The sequence below is a fragment of the Grus americana genome, chromosome 7 (assembly GCF_028858705.1).
Source record: "Grus americana isolate bGruAme1 chromosome 7, bGruAme1.mat, whole genome shotgun sequence".
NCBI classification, from domain to species: Eukaryota; Metazoa; Chordata; class Aves; order Gruiformes; family Gruidae; genus Grus; species Grus americana.
In genome coordinates this window covers 34,550,854-34,563,855 of record NC_072858.1, presented here as the reverse complement: position 1 = coordinate 34,563,855, position 13,002 = coordinate 34,550,854, and positions in this window count along the sequence as shown.

The window sequence follows — 13,002 nt, the reverse complement described above, 5'->3', positions numbered from 1 at the left end:
GACTATGTAGGTGACTAAGGATTATGAAATAGTTCTCAACCCATATCCTGGATTTTAAAGCTTCTAGATTTGTTTGTTTATTTTAAAAAAGAATTAAAGTCAAGTTCCTGACACAGTTTTTGTGGCATGGTTTTTAGAGTAAGTGCATTCAGCCTTATTCCTGCTCAGACTATGCTTTCGTAGTTATACTTAGCCTGCCTCAATTCCCTTAAGTCTAGTTTCTTTATTCTTCTCTATTTCTTAGTCTGCCAAGAATGATGAGGGGAAAATTGATCCTGCCTTGGGGATGAGTGACCGGAGTAAATGACCTCTGTGGGGCCTTTCCAACCCTATTTTCCTTCGATCCTGCATAGTCTGGAGCTGTCCTGCATCCAGCCAGCTCGTGGTGGGGTCAAGGCAAACCAGCGTCCGTGCTTGGCTGCAGCTTCTGTACTGCAAAAAAGAGAGCAGCGTGGCTCCAGCCATCACTCAGTGTTTTTCTGACTGTTGTGCTGGTGAGACAGGGAGGTGCAGGGCTCCCTCCTGGGTCAGATGTCCTCCTTACTGCCGCTGCTGCTGCCCTGGGGGAAGCAGTACCGGGTTGATTCCCCAGCCTTCAAGCTTCTTGTTCAGCCCTGGGATGCTGGCTGCTTCCCAGCTGGAGGGGGCTGCCGTGGTGCCTGACTGCGCCGAACGGCCTCTGCTAAAGGGGCTGGGACGTACGGCATTTGACAGTAACACAACGTGCTGCAATTGCAGAAAAATTGAAGGTGTTGCCTGATGTTGTGCAGCACAGTGAACCAGCAGCAGCTTGTGCCGAGGTGTGCCAGCCAGCGGCGTGCCGGAAATGTCAAGATAACGTGAGAGGGACTTGAGGTGCCAGACTTCATCCTGGGTTCAAAACTTGTCTCTCCTAACCCTAGGGACGGCTCACTCCAGGGCTTTGGTCTGGCCCAAAAGTGATGACAGGAAGCATTTGCGAACTTGAAATGACATTTGGCTTTCCAGGGCCACCCAGTATTTGGGCTTGCCTTTCCAGGGCTACAAGTACTTCCAGGTGTTTGGGGCAGAGCCATATGTAAAAACATTCTTTTCAAGAGCAATAGCGCTCTGCCACTTGTGCTGTCTGCAACATGGAAGCAACAACAAACAGGAAAATTTAGGGATGAGGGTCAGACAGAAATATAGGTTCTAGCGACTGATTGGAAACATCAAAGATTAATGATTAATTTAGAAAAACAAAAGTGAGATGTTACTTTTAGTTGTGGTGTTAAGTTCTGGGCTGATTGGCCTGGAGGCTGGAGCTCCTAGGTGTGCCGAGCAGATACCGCAGCTGCAGCAAAGCAGTAGCACTCGGTATTTATTCAATACTCTGACATTTATGATTTGCTCTGAAAATAAATACAAGTAGCAGCAACTCAAGAAATGCACAAGCTCTACCCCAGAGCTGCCTTCACTCTTCTCAGGGATCACCTCTGGCAGGAGGGGAGTTTAATCTAGGTTTTTCTTGACGTTCTTGCCTGGATATTTGTATCTGTACTGGTGGTAACCCCAGGCAGGCAGAGAAGCTGCAAAGGCTGTTTGACGGCTGTGGGGTGTAATGATGAGCTCATGGAGAAAGAACAATTGCTTTAGCTTTTATCGTGTCCTTCTGGATTTTTGTTCAAAAGTAAAATTCCAGGATGCTGGTGGAGGGTTTCGTTATTTCTTTCCTTCTTTCTTTCTCTTAGTGTCCTGAGACAAAAGTGTTTAACAACAGACCTTAATGGAGTGGAAAGTAAGTAACAGCAAAGAGCGAGCAGAGAGAGGTGAAGTGAACATGAACTAGTTTCCGCAGCCTTTGACAGCTCATCTGGTGGGAATAATGAGTAATTTATGTAGCATTCCCCACTTCAGATTATCGAGTGGCTAGACTGAAGCTGGGAAACACTCCAGGTCCAAATCAGATACAACAAAGGGGATATTTGTAGTCCTTTGTGTATTTCTTTATTGTTTTCATTTTTATTAATTTCCTGATATTGAGAGTATTTGGAGTGGGGAAGACAGGGTTTCACATCCCACACTGTCCTTGTGGTAGTCGCTCAGGGTGCCGGGGTCAGCGCTGTCGGCTTCGGATGAGATCCCCATGCAGGGTACTCTGCCCAGCCCTGCCATGTAACCCGTCACGTCCTTCAGCCCACTGCCGACTGGTGAGGTGAAACTGAAGAAAGTATTTAGTTTACTGGTTTACCAGTAGCGAAGGGGCACTGTGAACTACCACTGAATCATTTGCTGGTCTACAAGCAAGTCAGTCTGCTTCTCAGGTCTAGACTGACACTCAGCTGGTTCTGGCTTGTCCCAAAAATTGGGCTACCAGTGGACGGCCGCCACCTCAGCAGAAAGCACGGTGAGGGCAAAACTGCAGTCCCTTTCTCTGGAGTCTCAGCCCGTACGGCAGCTCCTCCCCAGCTGTGTGTCTGGCAAACAGCCTGAACTTGTAGCCTGGTGGCCATATGCACAGTCCCAGTCTCACCCATATGGTCAGCATCCCTGTGGGTGCCTCGTGCTGCCCTAGGGAAGGATGAAGGTCAGAGGAGTGCTTGGGCAGGGGTATGGCTTCTCCCAGCTGGCCAGGGTGTGCTGAAGACAAGTTCTCACTTTGGGGCAGTTCAGGGAAAGGCAATTAAACCTCAGTAAATTCAGAAAGCAGTATTTTCCTTAAAAAGCCCCAGAAAGATGCTGAGGGAGAGGGTGGTCCAGATGACTGGAAATGCTGACCCCATCAGCTGCAGCCTCTGACCTGGTTGTCCCAGCCCCATCCCTGCCCTGGCACAGCTCCTCTATCTAACGGAGATGCTTAGGTGGGGTGAGACGATGCTCTGGGGCCTGAAGGTGCCAGGGGAGCCGGGGTGACCTGCTCGGACACCTGTGCCTGCCTGCATCCTGCCTGCTCTCCTCACCCTCCGGGAGGGTTGGTGCGGCTGGATGTCGGTGGGGAGAAGCTGCAGGACAGGTGGCCGCCTTTGGCTTCTTCAGAGAGCGTGTGAAGAAGGGCTCTGTGGTGGAGAGCAGCCAGGGGCTCAGGGATACTCTGTGCAGAGCTTGACAGCGACTGCGAGCTTTTGGGCTGGTTTTTTGGTAACATTTGTAATTACTCCATGAATTACGAGTGTCCTTTTGTGTATTTGCCTAAAGAGAAATGATACACAGTAGACTGGGAAATGTCTCCTGTTCTACAAAGACGAACAAAAAGAACCAGCAAAATCCAAAGAAACCCCTAAGAGGCCTTTTTCTACTGCAACTATTCCGGTGTAAGGGGTTAGGAGAGCTTTTGTTAGAGGGGGAAAAAAGGAATTTCAGCTTGCAATATATTTTGCCGGTTTTGCTGCTAACGAAATCACGTGCTACCCATAACACTTAGGGGCATATTACTTTACAGATTGCAAATAACCTTTTTGGGTAACTATTAAACAAATTTAAATATGTCCTAATTACATTTATTTGCAGCAGCTAAGATGACTGGAAGTAATGTTACTTTTCCATTGGAAATCTTTATAGCCAATTTAACATTTCCATTAGTTTCCAAACATGTATGTCCTTGAAAAAAACATACACCAACAATTCCTCTGAGCCTGATGCTCTCCAACCGCAATCCTTTTACACCATTGCATCTGTCTTTTGCAGACAGCATTGCTCACTCTGGTTTTATACCAGTGCAGCTAGAAATAGAATTAGGTCTTCTACCTCCAGTTAACATTATACGGCGTTAATCCTCTTTGGCAGAGGCAGCAGCCAGCTCGCTGCCAGCTGTTGGCAGGTCACTGCGAAGCACTGGAGTTGATGTCAGTTTTAGAATTTGCGCACGGTGTTTAATGGAGAAGTATTATAAATTTCTTTAAAATGAGTGATCTCAAAATTTAAGGCAGCTGTTAGAATGGGCCCTCTGTACTCCCATGAGTATCTGGTGGCTGCTAAGGGAGGAAACTGAAAATGAATCATCCATTTTTTCCATTCTCATGCCAATTTACTGTATTAGCATCTCAGTATCTCAGTTTGTCTGTAAAACAGACAAATTACTCACCTGGACACTCCGCCACAGAGCATTGAGGCGTATCTAATATTCCACAATAGTAATGTTATAATTGTAGCAACCTCCATCAAAAGGGCTGAAAGTGTTCAAAGGAGTAATGGTTATTCTAATTTTATAAGTGGGGCAAATGAAGCAGAGAACTGCGGTGACCTGTCAGAGGGGGCAAGCAGCAGAAGTCAGGCTTCCTGACGCTCCCTGCCTCTCCCTCAGGGCATCGGGTACAAACTCAGGGCAAGCAGTAGGGACGTTGCCATAAGACAGGAGTCTTCATGTACATCTTGAAAAACTATGGGTCTGTACGCAGCATACAGCTTTAGCATATCGGCTTGCCTGTGCCAGGGGTAGCTCCTGCAGAGCCTTCTTGGGAGATGCAGGTGAGATCAACCCTATTCTCCTTGCAGGATCGGGGCTGGTTCTGTCTGTTGTAAAAAGAGAAATATCCTTAGTTCTCCTCTCTAGTATTTGATATTAAGAATTTCACAATGCAGTTGCTTATGTACTCTTCCTTCCCTTGTTCTCCTTCTATCGCTATAAATCTACATTTTCCTCTCCTTTTAAGCAAAAGGCTAGTATTTCTTTCCATCCCACACAAACTAAACCTAGAATACCTGCAGTTAGCTTAAACACCACTAACAAAACCTCTGTTTTGTGAAGAGTCGGAGGCAAGATGATGTAAAGTGACTCATGGTTTACATACAAGTGTATCAAAGCCAAACTAGCCTTTGGATAACTATGGATAATTCTTTCTGTCCCATAAAAGACTGGTAGTTCATACTGTTTTTCATATTTTAGTTGCGGGGATTTCATACCGATTATGGTATTTATTTAAAATAACAAGCTATGTGAGTCCATCCAATTCCCAAGAACCCCATTGCCACTGTTCATTACGAGCTACGATTAGTGACAGGATTACATTGTTAATGTCTGCAGGTATTCTGAATATTAGACCTGTCTCTTGTGTGCAGTTCTCCCTTCTGGTTACCTGGGAGTTGTCTGCCTGTATTCCCTCACCTCAAATCTTTACCAACCAGAAATTATACACTTGTAAAACAGGCATGCTGTTCTGTTACAGTGAATCAATGGTTTGGCTCTCAGTCCTCTTTTTGTGTGTTATTAAAAATAAAAGTTTTTCTACATACAGCATGAGTGCTCTTGCTGATTAAAAGTTTGTGTTAGATTTTGAATTTAATCCTCAGTACAAGGGTGAAGGTTAAGTTTGCTGATGGCTTGTAGCTCCACGGTATGTTTTTTGAAGCTGGAGGTGAGAGAGGAGGACACTGTGATGGGTCTTGATGTCCATCTAGAAGAGGATTGGGTGATGGACTAGATTTTGGTTCCCATTTGGTTTCCAGAAGACTGAGTCTTATTTGCTAGTACAAGCCAGTGTTAGCTTAGACCATGTTCAGGTGCTCAGTTGAATTTTTGGCCAACTTGTGATGTAGATCTACTGTTCTGATTTACCTGTAACATCCCTAGAATATAAGTTAATTTCCCCATTAGCCTGTACTTTCATTTTAAAAAGCCAAAACTTGTCTCCAGTTTCAAATTCTACAAGGATAAGCCAGCAACACCCAGGTTTGCTGTGGCTCCTTGAAGATGTAGGACAGCCTGTACAACCACACAACGGTCACAGATGCTGTTTTAAAACAGCAAGGAGTTGTGGTCCCAGAGATTCAGTATGTTAATTCAGACTAGAAATGCTTTGGGGTTTTAGCTGTCAGATGCATATATCCTAGCACGGAGAGGTTACCTTTCCTCTGCATGCAGTCTTCAGAAATTGTGGGCTGCCATGTATGTACCTGCATGGTGCGGTGTGTGTGGGTGGAAAGGGGTCTTGGTGGAGCCCTGTAAATCTGGTTTTGGAGTAGAGTAACAAGGAGAGTGGTACTCGCCATGCTCATAGTACAGTACTCAAAGGACAGGTTCAAGCTGTGGCTGTCACCAGTATTTACTTCCATGGGAAACCAAACTGCAGATAACCTAAACAGGACACTTGCAGATTTTCATCCCCGTGTCATTGTAAGAAGAACAAGGCAGCCTGAGTCGAAGTGGAGAGAACCCCTCATTCTGAGTCCCATATTAACATGGTTTTCATTTCTTTCTTTCTAAGTTGACCAAAGTGAAACCAATCTGCCTCAAATTTCATAGTCAAGATTTTGTGCCAAGATTATATATAAAGTGGGTCAGCTATTCAGAGCCAGTAATTTATGTGAATATGGGATTTGTACTGATTTGTTGTTATCTAAAATGACTAATGTTTCATAAAAACAAATTTCTGCTTGTGGATTGCTCCGAGAGTGGCAAATACTGTGTTTGTACCAGTGTGACATGCTCTGGGGCTGCTCGTGAGTGACTGATCACTTCACCCAGGCAGGCCTGTCCCCTTCCTTGGGCACTGGTGGTCCAAGTGGGAAAAGGTAGGGCAGCCCTTTAAACACTCTAGGAAAGACTGGGAGTCAATTCTGGACTGAAGGGGGAGCTATACCAGCTGGATTAAAATGTTTTTAGGACATCTAATGTTGTTTGGGAAAAAAAGAACCCCAACCTTTTTAATAGGTATTTGCAACCATAAAGCTTGCTGAAGCTTTCTTGGGGCAGGAAACAGCTGATCATCAAGCTTGTACACATGTTGAACTAATCAGTGTAATAATGATGGGCATAATGGGCACATTGAATTAATTGTTAATACCTCACCTAGATAAAAGTTGCCATAGCTTTGGTCATCTTGCCTGCCCTCGGCATTGGGCTGGGACCTGAGCAGGAGCCCACCAAGCACGGGACTGTGGGGAACATCCCCTGCCATGGTTCCCACCCATGTGTGGTCCATGCTCTCTCCCTTCCTTTGCCCATGCCTTTCTGCCCTGGCAGCACAGCCCTCTGCTCCAGGACAGGCTGCGGGGTGAAGGCATCTCCCTGTGGAGGGGACGGGTCCCCTGCAGCCCCTGTTTTAGAGGTACCCTTACAGGCTGGGATGGTCTCCAGCAGACCCCAATACGCGGGCTGTGGCAGAGCATCAAGAAGCAGATGGGTGCACACTAAAAGCAAAGGGCCATTTGGCACGTAGTCATTAGCCATTGCCGAGTGCATTAGTCCTCTTATGCCTTTCAGAAAGTCATCGTTTTATAACAGAAAATTGCTATTTTGTTCCAAGTAGACTTAATTTCTATAATAAGAATAAAACCCCTTAATTAGTGTTAGGAAGAAGCAGAGTATCATGTGCCTAATAGGAAGGGCAGTAGCTGCTAAGCTCACAGAAGGGGACGGGATGGGGAAGAGATGCTGGGGCCAGCCGTGGTGTGGTGCAGAGTATGGCCCTGCACTGGGGTGGCTGCATGGGCACCCCGCAGCCCAAGGGCTTGGTTGCTGGACAGTTGCTGCCCTGGAGATGGCACGGGTGGGGGAGAGGCACGCTCAGCCTCTTTGGGCAGCAATGCTTTCACCTTCATGTGCTGAAATCCCTGTGCCTTACCAGCCTGCCCTGCGCCTCAGCCTTTGGCCGCTGTTCCAGAGGACTCTGCTTTTTGCCAGTGGACTGTGGTGGATATTGTGCAGATTTGACTCTCTCTGAAAAAGGCATTTTTATAATTTATGTTCAGTTTGTGTGATTTTGGGATTGGCTCATCTACTGATACTACCTTTATTGCTAGCATCCTGTTGCAAGTGACCACTGGTAGCACGTCATTTGTTGTGTCTCCTACTGCACCAGTTCTAGTTAATTAAATGACACTTTCATGCTTTTGGTAAAGTCCTCTAATTAATGTATAACTCAAGCTGAGGTCAGATGGAGTGGGCTGTCTCTGGTAAAGCAGATCGTGTTTAAGAGAACACACAGAAGCCCCCCGGGGGACGTGAGCAGTGGGGGGAGTGTGAACTGCTCAGGTGCATGGGACAGGGACTGAAAGCGTGCTGCACCAATTCATTATCAGCCATCACCACCTAGTGGCAAAAGGGCTCCGTCTGGATTCATCTGCCAACCTCTTTCAAGGTTTTTTCCCTTAAACCCTGAATTTTCAGACAGGGTTCACATTTGCAGGGTTGATTCTGGACTCACACCAGCTCTTATGACACCGTGAAATTTCCTTCCTTGCAGGGAACCACACTTCTGCTTCATGCAAACTGATGTCTGAACTGACTTGTACAGGTTGCCTCGTAAACACATTGACTGTGTACAGGGATAAAATGGAAGTGTTTTAGCTTTTGCCCAGGAGGTAAACAGACCTTTTACACCACCCAGACTCACACGTAATATAATCCCAATCCTGCAATCCAAGGAGATGGGGATATGTGACGTAGGTTTTTATCTACTTACAACAAAAGGAATAGAAGCCCCTGTCCCTAAAATAAAAAATAATCTGGTTCTTCTAAATCCTTTACTGGCATACCCTAGAAAACAGGGATAGGAATACTATACAGGGTGGAGGTGGGATGGGCACCTCCACTTCCTTGTTAACGAATGGTTAACAAAGCTATGAAGTTACTGAAGCCCACCAAAAGAATAGATGAGAATAGAAACTACATTGCTGTCCTGGTCCCTTCCTTAGCACGTGACCTGGTAATCTGTTTCGAATGCATCGGTTGCATCTTCCTTTTCATTCTCCCCACCTAGGCTTCTGGAAACTTAGACTTCTGTCTGTCCCCTGGCAAATGTCCCTCCTGATTCACTCTGACTGAGGTTTTTACCTGTTGCCCTCAGCTGCCCCCCCCCCAGAGGAGGGAGTCTGCAGGTGAAATCCAGGTAATATCTGGTAGCAACATTTTCTTCAGGTGGAGAAAGACCCTGCAGTAAAACTTGTTCCTGGCAGTTCAGTGTGCTCACCATGGCAGTTAAATTAACTGACAAAGGAGTTACAGCTCCTTCATTATAGTTGTGATTATGCTTTTAATTTCATGATTTGCTAATGGGTAAAATGTTTGGTACCCTTAAGAGTACATCGGCAGAGTGTTTGCTGGCAGAGCAGGCTCCCTCTGCCCTTTCTCTGAACTAGTTGGCTCCCAGTGTGGCGGAAAATACTTCCTTTGCTTCCAGGGGACTGGAGAAGGCCAGGATGAGCTTCTGTATGCTCACAAACTGCCCTTTGACATGGTCCCTCAGTGCCTTTAAACCCTATTTTCAAAGCTGCTGTGTAAAATAGAGTTTTTCAGCATATCCCCATGCCTCCCATTACCCCAAATCTTTGGTAGGGTTGGTGGAGAGCCTAAGCAGGCTTGGGAAGTGCAAAGCCACGCTGGCAGCCACCAGTGCACTGAAGAGCCGGAGAGTCATGGCTCTTGGCAGAGAAATGGGTTCAGTTCCTATAAAGCCGAATTGCTTTGGCTGCTGTCACCAGGCTTGGGGTGATCCATCCCTTGGTACCTCAGGCTAATCCCCACAAAGGGCCTCTGCCTGGGGGTGGCCCTGGCGTAGCTTGGCATGAACACCATGGCATACCCTGGTGGCACGCAAACCCGGTGACTTTCACGTGCTCCTCTTAGCAGGTGCTTGCACAAAGCTTCAGAGGGTGGGATAATTAAACTGTCTCATTTTTAAGAGGTCACCGCTGTGCTCTGGACCTCGGGATGGTGGGTAGGCCAAGCAGGCTGACACAGAAACAATTAAAGGCTCACTGGTGGGTGAGTTTCTTAGCATAAGCCTCATGGATTTTGGGTCATGCTGGTCCACGATAAAACATTTTAGTTTTTCTGGCTGTTTTTTCTTCCTCATGAGAAAAGTTTAAAAAATATCTTCTGAGCCTACTATTTTCTGCAACAGGGAAAACCTTCTGAAAATTTGTTTCAGATTAATGTGTTCTGTGACATGAAAAGTGATTTTCAGTAGAAGGTGTATACAATTCATGGACTAGCTTGTTGGTAAGCTTTTGAAAAGTTTCTTTCGGAGTATCTGTCTAATAGTGATACAATCTTAATGGAAAGCAAAATCAGAACAAAAGCAATCTTCTTTCAGTCATTTTCTTGACCCTATCCTAGTGCGCACACCTGAGCTGTAGTTTGCATGTATGTGTGTTGTTCAAATGACCAATGTTCAGCCTCCCCTCCCTTACAAAAAACTGGGACAGTGCTGGCTGGTGGGAGATCAGAAATCCCTTTGGGAGCGGAGATCTGTGACACCTGCCCGAGCTGTACTTCAGCGAAGGGCAATTACCGTATGTATAATATTCTTGTGAAAATACATCTGAAGCGTAGGACGCTTGGCCAAGGTTCCCCTCATTCTCCAGCTGAGGGGCTGCAGATGTCTTCTCAGAAACACACACCTTCAACCTTTCCTTGTTGGTCCACCGTCCGTTTGCAAACAGGCATGACAAGCATGGATGGCGACAGGCGGGCTTGCCACCCGGGCGGTGTAAAGTCGGCAGAACAAGTGGGGTGCCGTGCCAGGAGCAAAACCCCGAGCAGCCATCTGGTCCAGAGGAGCAGCTGCAGCGGAGAGCACCAGAGCACCAACTCTGCACACTTGTAAAAGACAGGGCCGTCTTTATTGCAGCACGGCCAGCCCATATGCGTGGCTTTCAGTTATTCAGGTAGTTAAAGCCAAACACATACCTGTGTGCTGTAAGGTTGGGATCTCTTATGCTGTGCACAGCTGCATATTCACACAACACCTTTTGTCTATATGGCCCAAATGTGCATTTAATCTAACTAGAAGACAATTTCCTGGCTCTCTGCTCCCCAGACTGGTTTAAAAGTACTTGCAGGTATAGTCGTGGCTGGAGCAGACAGGTTGAGCTTTGCCATGGTGTGGGAAAATGCCAATACTGTGCATGTGCAGTGTAATAAGTAACGCTCTGTCTCCTCTGCCCACCTGGTGAGGGGCAAAGGAAGCAGCCGTGCTGCACACAGTGGGATGATCTGCCCTAATCTGCAGCAATTGCCACCGGTCTGCCAAACAAAGTGTTTTGCAAGTGTCTCTGATGTGATGCAGTGACTTACTAGGCTGAGGCCCAGGAAAGGTGCTTGCTGCATAAGAGAAGTTGTTGAAAGTATTGAGTTGGAGAAAAGATGGGGAGGGAGCTTGGGAAGCAGATAGAAAAATCAGCAAGGTAACGTAAAGGAAAGCATTGCTGTGGGAACCGGCTGATGGGCAGCCGGGGTAGAGTCTGGGCAGAGCTGCTGGCCCCCGGTCAGCAGGGACAGGAGAGAGCAACTACTGAATGCACACAGCAATCCCCCCTCTCACCCTGCTGACAAGCCCCCCTTAGCACAATTCCCCATTGTAAGCCAATTAAACTATAGTTTGAACAAATACCATGGGCAGAATTTGGGGAATTTCTTGCAAGCCCTGGTCCTCAAGTCTTTTACTTTGAAATTAGTAATTAGGCTTCAAAACAAGTGTCTAAAGTGTGATTTAAGGACTGAATGTTTCAGGCCATATATATTCTGATGTGCTGTAGGTCAAAGCCTCTAAGAAACAGCAGGCAGTAACATGTCCCCCATCCTTTCATTGCTACTTTATGCATAACTCTGGTTTTCCCTCGTCTCTCACCAGCACAGAGTAAATTCCTCTGACCCATCACATTTATCTTTGAAAGTGACTTCTCAAGCAAGCGGAGGATCTCTCCTCTTTCTTTCTCTCCCTCAGCTCTGAAGAGCCTCTTCCTCTTTCATAACATTATAATGAACCCAAAATCTGTTTTATCTATTTTTCCACCATTTTATGAAAAATTTGAGACAACTTTTACCTGCCTGCAGCGTGTGATGCCAGGACAGAGACAGCGAAGGGGAAAAGGCTTGTCAAGCCAATGACTGCATTTAACTTACGTTGCTTGTTTCTCGCTCTCCTTGGAGAGACGTACAAATGAAAATTCAAGAGACCAGAATAAAAGTGTGGCTAGATAAAGGGTGGCATTAGCAACAAAACGGGAAAGGACATTTTGTTCGTGTCACAACAGGATCTATTTTTAAGAGCTTGTTGTATGTTTCATGTCATAAAATCACTTCTGGGATTATTTTTTATTAAAAAAAAAAGAAAAACAATGCCCATGACCACTGCAGAGAGCACTAAAATAGTCCACTCCAGCCACTTCAGACAGGATGTATGGAAATAATCAGCATTAGTCTGAGGTAAGAACAAATAGAGGCAACTATCTGGTGACGCAGAATAAAGAGAGAGAAGAACGGGATTTTGCTCAAGTAGATTGAAAGAGCCTCTGGCACTGGAAGGATTATTAGGGTGATAAAAGTGGTAATTTGACCTAGTAACTGCTCTAATTGGTGTCCATCCCTTTGACTACGAATATCCTGTTGAATATTTCCAGTAACTCTCCTGGAAACAAACCAAATGTGTTCAGATCTCCTCTGGGCGGGGGGACACAATGTTTTTACTGCTGAGGCAGAGGAGGGGGCAGATGCCATCAAGTGCTTCAAAAACACACTCTCTCTTCAAATAGCAGGAGCATCTCAAAATGATTGTCTGTCTTCCATGTACAGCTCTAATTAAAGGTCTAGGTTTCAATTAGTCTCTTGTTTTCCTGGCCTGTAATGTTACATGTCGGTCAGAACATTTTGTTTTAAGCAGAAAGCTCAGCTGTAAGGGTGTAAGCGTTCCACCTCTGTTAGTGGGACATGGAGCACAGACGTGATACACATATCCAGCAGTCAAGTTCTACTGATGACCAGACATTAACTTTAAAAATGAGCTAGTAAATTGTGTAAACATGACTGGGAAGGAGCCTTTTTTCCTGATGAACGTTATTCAGGCTCTGAGGGGACTTCATCTCCTTGTTCAGTGTTCTACAGCACCTCTCCCATGTTATCATCTTGACAGGAACCCAGTTTCCCCACAGGAAAAACCTCTCTTTCCAAGTATAACCAGGGAGATACATGTTGAAAGGATGATTCAGCAACTGGCAATGAGAGGGAGACTTTATCACCTACATTCCTCTCTCCCCTTACTTTCCTTTGCCTGACCCTTCCCTCCACTCCCTCCGCCTCTGCTTTGGGCAGGTTATCTGACCACGTGC